This window comes from Cricetulus griseus, chromosome X (genome assembly GCF_003668045.3).
Source record: "Cricetulus griseus strain 17A/GY chromosome X, alternate assembly CriGri-PICRH-1.0, whole genome shotgun sequence".
Classification (NCBI taxonomy): domain Eukaryota; kingdom Metazoa; phylum Chordata; class Mammalia; order Rodentia; family Cricetidae; genus Cricetulus; species Cricetulus griseus.
Genome location: NC_048604.1, coordinates 1162724 through 1174747, shown reverse-complemented (window position 1 = coordinate 1174747; position 12024 = coordinate 1162724). Strand labels below are relative to the sequence as shown.

The 12024-nt window shown below is 41.0% G+C and overlaps 1 long non-coding RNA gene across 1 annotated transcript; it reads right to left on the bottom strand.

Moving 5' to 3' along the window:
* Positions 1-836: 836 nt before the first annotated feature.
* On the bottom strand, positions 837-11462 carry LOC103161611. The gene is made up of 3 exons (XR_003488672.2): positions 11309-11462; positions 10333-10495; positions 837-945 (listed from the first exon to the last, which is right to left on the bottom strand). It is a non-coding gene; the product is annotated as an uncharacterized LOC103161611 (long non-coding RNA).
* Between the last annotated feature and the right edge of the window lie 562 nt (positions 11463-12024).

The following is a 12024-nucleotide window of genomic DNA, read 5'->3' as shown; positions in this document are numbered from 1 at the left end:
CTTGATCACCTTGTCAGTTCCCCACCAACCATTTTCCTCATGCCACAAACATCAAAATGACCCAGAGGGGATAGTCAGAGAAGTTCTCAATATACATGGGCTTGACTATAGCCATGTCAAAAATGACAGCACCACCGGATTGCAAGATTTCAGGGCTGTCCTCTAGGTTCTTAATAGGTTTTTATCTTTTCTTTTAACTCAGTAAATCTTCAAGCTATGGAAGCTATATGACAATATAGTACAGGAATATAGCCAACACTATTTTCTTAACAGATAGTTCAGAATAACCACCTGAGTAGTGACACCAGCTGCTTTCATTGGTGGCTCATTTTTGCTGTTACAGAAATGTTGCCACAGTCAACAACTTTCATACACATATTCTTGATATTGAAACTTAAATCCCCATGGTATATTTCAATAGACTTTAGTTTTAAAATTACTTGTCCACTGTGTCAGGTTTCAGAAACCCATCGCTATTCAGCCCATCCTTGAAGGGCAAAAGCAAAATCTTTCTAGATGGGTGAGTTGGTGGTAGAGTGTTATCCATAGCCAACAACAGTATGATTATTCTGGCACTTGGTGATTTTCTACCCCTTTAAACAGGGCACATTAGCATTTATCTCCAAAATGAACTTGCCATTCCAACAATAAATTGTAGTTGGAAGTTTTTCTATGTCCTGCCTGGTCACACAGATACTTACAAAATAATCACTTAGAGGCTTAATATTAATTACAAACTGTTTGCCTATTAGCTCAGGATTATTAATAACTAGCTCTTACAACCAAATCAACCCATTTCTATTAATGTTTGTATCACCATGAGGCCTGTGGCTTACCAGTGATGCTGTGACATCTTTCTCCTCCAGCGGCTGGATAGTATCTCCTCCCTTCCGCCCTTCTTCTCCCTGTATCTCTGCTTGGATTTCCTGAACGACTCTATTCTGCCTGGATATTGGCCAAATCAGCTTCTTTATCAACCAATGGCAATAAAACATATTCACAGCATACAAAAAGACATCCTACATCAAGAAATTGTCACAAATGCTACTGTGTCAGGGTTGTTGTCAATTTCCTTAATAAAGGTGCACACTCCCTTAAGATTATCCTCATATCTTTTCTGGCTGCAAGGTTTCTCTATGGAATACATTTTATAAATGTCAACCATCAGTGGATTCACATTCAGTTTGTAAGCCAGAAGGTCAAGTTCATAAATCTGTCCATTAGAGGTGTCATCTTCAGTTTCACCAACAGCAACAGAAATGACCAAGACTGTTGGTCAGCACAGTCATCCTGAGTTATACCTGTAACCATGCTTTTTTGTAAGTGTCCTGTGACATCAATGACAGTTACATGATCCTTGATGGTCTTATATTTGTGCAAGAAGTCAATGTTAATATCATATTTACACTCCGTTTTTGGTTTATACAAAATCCAGTCACTCTTAATGAAGCCCTTTTCTATCTTAGCAAACTCCTCAATGCTTTCAATGATTCTTTTATTTTTTATTAGTTCAAATTAGTAACAAGCTTGCTTCACATGTCAATCCTCCTCCCTCTCCCTCCCCTCCCCCAAAACCTCCCCTGAAACCTCCAACCTGCCCCCCACCCCATCAAACCTCCACTCCCCAAATATGGTAGGGCCCTCGACAGGGGCTCCCCAAAGTCCAACACATCATCCTGAGCCGGGCCTAGGCCCTCCCCCATGTATCCAGGCCAAGAGTGCATCCCTTCATTTGGTATGGGCTCTCAAAGTCCCTTCTTACACCAGGGAAAAATACAAATTCACTACCAGGGGCCCCCTAGAGTGCAGAGACCTCCTCATTGACATCCATGTTCAGGGGTCTGGATCAGTCCCGTGCTGGCCTCCCAGACAGCAGTCTTGGGTCCATGTGCTCCCCCTTGTTCAAGCCAGCTGTTTTTGTGGGTTTCACCAGCCTGGTACCGACCCCTTTGATTTTCATTCCTCCCTCTCTGCAACTAGGTTCCAGAGTTCAGTTCAGTGTATATCTGTGGGTGTCTGCCTCTGCTTCCATCAGCCACTGGATGAGGGCTCTAGGATGGCATAAAAAGAGGTCATCAATCTCATTTTAGGGGAAGGGCGTTTAGGTTATCCTCTCCACCATTGCCTGGATTGTCAGTTCATGTCATGCTTATAGGTCACTGGAAATCTCCCTAATGCCAGATCTCTCCTTGGACCTATAATGGCTCCCTCTAATATGGTATCTCTCATCCTGCTCTCCTGTATTCTTCCATCAACTCAACATTTCTGCTCCTCCATTTACTCCTCTCCTCTCCTCTCCTCTTCTCCTCCTCTCATTCTGGCAGCTCCTTCTCCCCTACCCTCATGCTCCCAATTAGCTCAGGAGTTTATGCCCATTCCTATTCCCGGGGTCCATGCATTTTCCCTTAGAGTCCATCTTGTTTCCTAGTTCATTTGGTGAAGAGGATTGTAGGCTGGTAATCCTTTACTCTATGTCTAAAATTCACATATGAGTGACTACATACCATGTTTGTCTTTTTGTGATTGGGTTACCTCACTCAGGATGGTTTCTTCTAGTTCCATCCATTTGCCTGTGAATTTCAAGATTCCATTGCTTTTTTCTGCTGAGTAGTACTCCATTGTATAAATGTACCACATTTTCTCTATCCATTCTTCAGTTGAGGGGCATCTAGGTTGCTTCCAGGTTCTGGCTATTACAAACAATGCTGCTATGAACATGGTTGAACATATGTCCTTGTTGTATGAATGTGCATTATTTGGGTATATACCCAAGAGAGGAATGGCTGGATCTTGAGGTAGATTGATTCCCATTTTTCTGAGCAACCGCCATACTTATTTCCAGAGTGGTCTAACAAGTTCACACTCCCACCAGCAATGGAGGAGTGTTCCTTTTACTCCACATCCTCTCCAGCATGGATCGTCATTGTTGTTTTTGATTTTAGCCATTCTGACAGGTATGAGATGGTATCTCAGAGTTGTTTTGAGTTGAATTTCCCTGACGGCTAAGGATTTTGAGCACTTTCTTAATGGATTGTTTGGTGTTTTCGAGAATAACTTCTTGAGTTCTTTGTATATTTTGGAGATCAGCCCTCTGTCAGATGTGGGGTTGGTGAAGATCTTTTCCCAGTCTGTGGCCTGCCGTTTTGTCTTACTGACTGTGTCCTTTGCCTTACAGAAGCTTCTCAGTTTCAGGAGGTCCCAATGTCTGTGCTACTGGTGTAATTTTCAATGTCTGTGCTACTGGTGTGATTTTCAATGATTCTTTTGTCAATCTTATTAAATTTTTAAATCAGATGGCTAGTGGTAATAGACTTTCCTAAATTTTGTGTCCAACGATGACAATCGATATGTCTCCCTCCTGCTATTTTTGGTTCAGTTTAGCAGCAATTTTAACTATACCTACATTCTAATGGTTCACCCATTGCAAAAAAAGTGATTGCATTCATTCATTCTTTTTGAAACAGGGCTTCTCTTTCTATCCCTGGCTGTCCTGAAACTCACTCTGTAGACCAGGCTAGCCTCAAACTCACAGAGATCTACCTGAATCTGTCCCTGAGTACTGGGATTAAAGGCGTGCACCACCACTGCCTACTTGTGATTTCATTCTTCTTCGTGGTTGAATAATACTCTGTCTGTATATATGTCACAGTCTGCCCATTCATCCATTGCTAAGCATCTAGAGTGATTCTATGATTTGGTTATTGTAAATAGTAGCAGGATAAACATGAATATGTGGGTATCTCTTTTTATACTGACTTGGATTTTTCCTGGTATAGTTCCACAAATGGTGTATCTGTGTATTTTCTAATTTCCCAATTTTTTGCAGAACCACCATGTAATAGCTATATTAATTTCCATTATAAGTATATAAGGGCCCTCTCATATTCTAAGTAGCATTTTTTATAACATCAATAACATAGTCTTTGCACTCTTCCTTCCCTTTCTGCCGACTCATCAAAGATCAGACCAGATCAGACCAGGTGAGCGACCCCCTTCTTTTACCCAACTTCTGTCCTAAGCGCCATCCACCCAGATCCCTCCAGGCTTGTCCCTGCTTGAAACAGACACGACCAGGCAGGGAGGATCTCCCGGAATCTGGGTACAAGCCACTCTTCCTTCCGTTCCCGGCGACTTATCTGCCAGGAGGCCTAACTCCTTCAGAGTGAGGAGACTACGAGGAGAGGCAAGACCATCCAGAGCTTCAGACATTGAATTCCTGGCCCACACACACTACAGAGTAACAAGAGGAGATAGAGAGATCCTACCTGCACTCACTGGAAAAAGATATGGGAAGAAGACAGAATAAGAACTCGCTCAACAACAGAAAGACCAATATGACACCACCAGAATCTAGGGACTCCATCCAGCAAGACCTGAAAAGCCCAACATAGTGCATGAAGATAAGATGGACCTCAAAAATTATCTCAGCAAGATGATAGAGACCTTCAAAGAGGAAACAAGAAAATCCCTTAAAGAAATAGAAGAAAAAGCAAGCAAAAAATTACACGAAATGGAGGAAAAGACAAACCAAAAAATTCAAGAAATAAACAAATCTCTTAAAGAATCTAAAGAAACCCAAGATAAAACAACCAAACAAGTGAAGGAAGCTCTTGAAACAGTTCAAAGCATGAAAGCTGAATTAGACACAATAAAGAAAACACAGAATGAGGCGATGCTGGAAATGGAAAGACTGGATAAATGATCAGGATCTAAAGACGTGAGTATAACTAATAGAATCCAAGAGACAGAAGAGAGAATCTCAGCTATTGAAGACTCGCTAGAGGATATACATTCATCAACCAAAGAAAACCTCAAGTCCAACAAATCCCTAACACAAAATATCCAGGAAATATGGGACACCATGAAAAGACCAAACCTAAGAATCATAGGTGTAGAAGAAGGTGAAGAAACACTGCTCAAAGGTACAGAAAACATATTCAACAAAATCATAGAAGAAAACTTCCCCAAGCTACAGAAAGATATGCCTATGAAAGTACAAGAAGCTTATAGGACGCCAAACAGACTGGACCACAAAAAGAAGTCCCCCCGACACATAATAATCAAAACTCCAAATCTACAGAATAAAGAGAAAATATTAAAAGCTGCAAAGGAAAAAGGCCAAGTAACATATAAAGGCAAACCAATTAGAATCACACCCAACTTCTCAATGGAAACTCTGAAAGCCAGAAGGTCTTGGATAGATACCCTACAAGCACTAAAGGAGCATGGATGTCAACCCAGACTACTGTACCCAGCAAAATTTTCAATCATTATAGATGGAGAAAACAAGATATTCCATGACAAAAACAGATTTAAACAATACATATCCACAAATCCAGCACTACAGAAGGTTCTGGAAGGAAAACTCCAACCCAAGGAACATAACTACATGCACAAAAACACAGGCAATAGATAATCTAATTTTGCCAAACACAAAAAAAGCAGGAGGGCAAAATCCACACACAATGACACCACCAACAATAAATCCAAAACAAACAAGAACCAACGAACAATGGACATTAATATCCCTAAATGTCAATGGTCTTAACTTACCCATAAAAAGATATAGGCTAACAGAATGGATACGAAGACAGAATCCATCCTTCTGCTGTTTACAAGAAACACACCTCAACTTCAAAGACAGGCGATACCTCAGAGTAAAAGGATGGGAAAAGATTTTCCAATCAAATGGCCTCAAGAAACAAGCCGGTATAGCAATCCTAATATCTAACAAATTGGACTTCAAACGAAAATCAATCAAAAGAGATGAAGAAGGGCATTTCTTACTCATCACAGGAAAAGTCCATCAAGATGAAATCTCAATCCTGAACATCTATGCTCCAAATACGAAGGCACCCACATTTGTGAAAGAAACATTACTAAAGCTCACACCACACATAAAACCACACACACTTATAGTAGGAGACTTCAACACCCCCTTACACCATTGGACAGAACCACTAGACAGAAACTTAACAAAGAAACAAAGGATCTGAAAGAAGTTATGGCCCAACTGGGGTTAACGGATATCTATAGAGCATTCCATCCGAACTCAAAAGAATATACCTTCTGCTCAGCACCACATGGCACCTTCTCTAAAATTGACCACATAGTAGGCAACAAAGTAAACCTCCATAGATACAAAAGAATTGAAATAACCCCCTGTATCTTATCAGACCACCATGCATTAAAGCTAGAATTCAGCAACAATACAAATGGCAGAAAACCTGCAAACTTTTGGAAAATGAATAACACCCAATTGCACCATTCCTGGGTTGAGGAAGAAATAAAAAAAACAAATTAAAGACTTCCTAGAATCTAATGAGAATGCAGACACAACATAGCCAAACTTATGGGACATTCTGAAAGCAGTGCTAAGAGGGAAGTTCATAGCACTAAGTGCCCACGTGAAGAAACTAGAGAAAAGTCACAGTAGAGAACTGACAGAACAACTGAAAGCACTAGAGCAAAAAGAAGCAAACTCATCAAGGAGGAGTAGACGCCAGAAAATAATCAACCTGAGAGCTGAAATCAATAAAGTAGAAACTAGGAAAACATTACAAAGAATCAATGAAACAAAGAGTTGGTTCTTTGAGAAGATCAACAAGATAGACAAATCTCCTACCAAACTAACCAAAAGGCAGAGAGAGAGCACACTAATTAACAAAATCAGAAACGAAAAGGGAGATATAACAACGGACACTGTGGAAATCCAGAGAATCTTTAGGTCATACTTTGAAAACCTGTACTCCACAAAATTCGAAAATCTAATGGAAATGGACAGTTTTCTGGATAAATATCACTTACCAAAATTAAATCAAGATCAGATAAACAGTTTAAATAAACCCATAACCCCTATTATAATAGAAGCAATCATCAAAAGCCTCCCAACCAAAAAAAGCCCAGGACCAGATGGCTTCACTGCAGAATTTTACCAGAAATTCAAACAAGAGCTGATACCAGTACTCCTCAAACTGTTCCGCACAATAGAAGCAGATGGGATATTGCCAAACTCTTTCTACGAGGCTACAATCACTTTGATACCCAAGCCACACAAAGGTAAGACTAAGAAAGAGAACTACAGACCGATATTCCTCAAGAACATTGATGCTAAAATACTCAATAAAATATTGGCTAATCGAATCCAAGAACATATCAGAAAAATCATCCACCACGATCAAGTAGGCTTCATCCCAGGGAAGCAAGGATGGTTCAACATACCAAAAAACATCAATGTAATCCACTATATAAACAAACTGAAAAAGAAAAACCACATGATCATCTCACTAGATGCTGAAAAAGCCTTTGACAAAATCCAACATCCCTTCATGATAAAGATCTTGGAGAGAACAGGAATAACAGGAACATATCTAAACATGATAAACACAATATACACCAAACCAATAGCCAACATCAAACTAAATGGAGAGAAACTCGAAGATTTTCCTCTAAAATCAGGAACAAGACAAGGCTGTGCACTCTCTCCATACCTCTTCAATATTGTACTTGAAGTTCTAGCTAGAGCAATAAGACAAGAACAGGGGATCAAAGGGAAACAAATTGGAAAGGAAGAAGTCAAACTTTCACTATTTGCAGATGACATTATAGTCTACATAAGTGACCCGAAAAACTCTACCAGGAAACTCCTACAGCTGATAAACACCTTCAGCAAGGTAGCAGGATACAAAATTAACTCAAAAAAATCTGTAGCCCTACTGTATACAGATGATAAACTCAATGAGAAAGAAATCATGGAAACATCACCTTTCACAATATCCACAAGCAACATAAAATATCTTGGGGTAACACTAACCAAAAAAGTGAAAGACCTGTACAATAAGAACTTTGAGACTTTAAAGAAAGAAATTAAAGAAGATACCAGAAAGTGGAAAGATCTCCCATGCTCTTGGATAGGCAGAATTAACATAGTAAAAATGGCAATCCTACCAAAAGCAATCTACAGATTCAACGCAATCCCTATCAAAATCCCAACACAGTTTTTCACAGACATTGAAAGAACAATACTCAACTTTATATGGAAAAATAAAAAACCCAGGATAGCCAAAACAACTCTTTACAATAAAAGATCTTCTGGAGGCATCACCATCCCTGACTTCAAGCTCTACTATAGAGCCATAGTTCTGAAAACAGCTTGGTATTGGCACAAGAATAGACAGATAGACCAATGGAATCGAATTGAAGACCCAGATATTAACCCACGCACCTACGAACACCTTATTTTTGACAAAGGTGCTAAATCCATACAATGGAAAAAAGATAGCATCTTCAACAAATGGTGCTGGCACAATTGGATTCGGACATGCAGAAAATTGCAGATAGATCCATACCTGTCACCATGCACGAAACTTAAGTGCAAATGGATCAAAGATCTCTCCATAAATCCAGCCACACTGAATCTTCTAGAAGAGAAAGTGGGAATAACCCTTGAACAAATTGGCACAGGAGAACGATTCCTGAACATCACGCCAGAAGCACAGACACTGAGGTCTGCAATCAATAAATGGGACCTCCTGAAACTGAGAAGCTTCTGTAAGGCAAAGGACACAGTCAGTAAGACAAAACGACCACCCACAGAATGGGAAAAGATCTTCACCAGCCCCACATCTGACAGAGGACTGATCTCCAAAATATGCAAGGAGCTCAAGAAGCTAGCCACCAAAACACCAAACAATGAAATTAAAAAGTGGGGTGCAGTACTAAACAGAGATTTTTCAACAGAGGAATCTGAAATGGCTGAAAGACACTTAAAAAAGTGCTCAAAATCCTTGGCCATCAGAAATGCAACTCAAAACAACTCTGAGATACCACCTCACACCTGTCAGAATGGCTAAAATCAAAAATACCAAGGACAACCTATCCTGGAGAGGTTGCGGAGAAGAAGGAACACTCCTCCATTGCTGGTGGGAGTGTGAACTTGTAAGACCACTTTGGAAATCAGTATGGCGGTTGCTCAGAAAAATGGGAATCAATCTACCTCAAGATCCAGCCATTCCTCTCTTGGGTATATACCCAAATAGTGCTTGTCCATACAACAAGGACATATGTTCAACCATGTTCATAGCAGCATTGTTTGTAATAGCCAGAACCTGGAAGCAACCTAGATGCCCCTCAACTGAAGAATGAATTGAGAAAATGTGGTACATTTATACAATGGAGTACTACTCAGCAGAAAAATGCAATGGAATCTTGAAATTCGCAGGCAAATGGATGGAACTAGAAGAAACCATCCTGAGTGAGGTAACCCAATCACAAAAAGACAAACATGGTATGTACTCACTCATATATGATTTTTAGACATAGAGCAAAGGTTTACCAGCCTATAATCCTCTTCCCCAAAGAAACTAGAAATCATGAATGACTCTAAGGGATAAATAGACCCCAGGAATGGGAAGTGGCATGAACTCCTGAGCTAATTGAGAGCATGAGGGTAGGGGAGAGGGTGCTGCCACAATAAGAGCACAAGAAGAAGAGTAGAGGAGAAGAAATGGAGGAGCAGAGATATTGAGTTGGGGGAAGAATAGAGGAGAGAGAGCAGGATGAGAGATACCATATCAGAGGGAGCCACTATAGGTCCGAGAAGAGATCTGGAACTAGGAAGATCTCCAGAGACCTACAAGGATGACACGATCTGACAGTCTGGGCAGTGGAGGAGAGGATGGCCTAGAAGCCCTTCCCCTAGAATGAGATTGATGACAACTCTCTATGCCATCCTAGAGTCCTCATCCAGTGGCTGATGGAAGCAGAAACAGACATCCACAGAAATACACTGAGCTGAAATCTGAAACCTAGTTGAAGAGAGGGAGGAATGAAGAATGAAGGGGTCTGTACCAGGTTGGAGAAACCCACAGAAACAGTTGGCCTGAAAAAGGGAAAGCATATCGACCCCAGATGCTCTTTGGGAGGCCAGTTCGGGCCTAATCCAGCCCCTGATCATGGATGCCAATGGGGAGGCCCCTGCACTCCGGGGAGCCTATGGAGGTGGACTGGTGTTTTGCCCTGTTGTGTGTGGGGGACTTTGAGAGCCCATCCCACTTGAAGGGATGCACTCTGCCTCTGAACACATGGGGAGGGACCTAGGCCCAGCACAGGAAGGTTTGGTGGAGCCCCGGTTGGGGGCCCTAGCCCGCCTGGGGAGTGGTGGGTGGATGGGGTGGGGGGTAGGTTGGAAGTGGGGGAGAAGAAATGGGGGTTAGGGGAGGGAGAGGGAGAGGGGAATTATATGTGAAACAAGCCTGTTCCCTAACTTGAATTAATAATAATAATAATAATAATAATAATAATAATAAAATAAATAAATAAACAACTCTTTACCTCCAAAAAAATAACATAATCTTCATAGCTATCCATAGCATGCAGAACCATGAAGAGACTGTGACTCCAGTGTTTCTTCCCTGCTTCAAGTATAGATGCACACATATTTGCAGTTCAGAAAGAAATATGAAAGAAAACCATCAAAATATTCCAATCAGTTCTCCTGGGATGGAAAGATTATGGAGAGTATTTTAGTATGTGCCATTTTATGTCTCTACAACTGCACAACTTACCTAGTGATCATATTTTATTTTGCAAAGTCAAAATCACAATGCAAACTCAATTATTTAAAAGTAAATATACAATAGACATATGGTATCTCAGTTGGAATGTGAAAGAGTCTGACACACAAAACCAGCCTCAACAAATGGATCATTTACATGCTTGGAGGCCCTGCTGGTTGGAGGTTGTGGTCTACCATGGCCTGGGCAAATCCTCTGAGCTTGGGAACATGGACAACTCCCCCTCCCAAAGTAGAAGGCTCCCTGTTCTCTATCTGACCTTATTTGGAGACTGTCTCTAAGCCCAGATGTCTGACTTATCTCTAGTATGACCCTGGATACAGTTCCCTATAGAAGCTTTCCCCCTGCTGCCCATATGATAATTAGACATTGTGTTAGGAGCATTACGATAGGAGTGTGCTTTCCACGAATGATAACTAATGGATAGGAGTATGCTGCTTAATACAAATTAGGTGATCCTCTAGCTACCATTCACAATCCTATATATTCCCTACACTCTGGAATAAAGCTAAGCAGATTCGTCAAAGCTGTTTCCTGGAGAGCTATCTTCATCATGCTCACAGGTCATACAAAGCTCTCTGTTGTCACTTCTGTCCCTTGTCCTTCATAGATGGACAATAGGCCATGAGGATAAAGAGGATCCCCACATTTACATAGACCTCAAACCCTTAAAGGAATGGATTCATGTACAGAACATTAGGAATGTGCCATGCTCTCTGTGAGAGGGATGGTACCTTTATTTAATGTGACTGATGCCTAGATGGCCCTCTCTTTCCCAAGGACCTTGAACAAAGTCCTCTTGATTTCCTTGTTCTGAATGCTATAGATGATCAGTTCAAGCATAGGTGTTGAGGACCACATAAAGCACTGAAAACACTCAGTCTTGCAAGCCAGATCTGGAAAGGATGTATCAAAGAACTGAAGTTAGGTAGAAAATATATACCATGATAATATTGGCGCCCACCACAGGTAGAAATGCTTTTCTTAGGCAGAATTAATGCTGAGAACAAGCAGCCAAAATATGTATATGGGAGATCACAACTAGGGCACAGGGTGTAAGAGCCACCAGAAAGCTGAGGAAAAACAGGGCAAGTTCATTGGCCTATGTGCTGGTGTGGTGACTTATTGTATGCTGGAGCAAGAGAGTTTCAGTAAGGGAGGTAGATCATGGAAGTGCGTTATAAGGCAAGGCCCACAGAACTTGAGTAGGGAATACAAAAGTGATATGAGTGGGTGCATTAACATACCATATGAAGCACATGAAGTACCATGTTGGAGATATAGGCAACATCACACAGAAAAAGGTTGCCCAAGAAGTACATAGGAGTGTAGAGTTGGTAGTCTATGACAGTAAAACTGACCATATCAAGGTTCCCAATTATAGCCAGCAGATATATCAGCAAAATGATGGTGAACAACAGTGACCTCAACCCCTCTGTGTCTGTCAGGG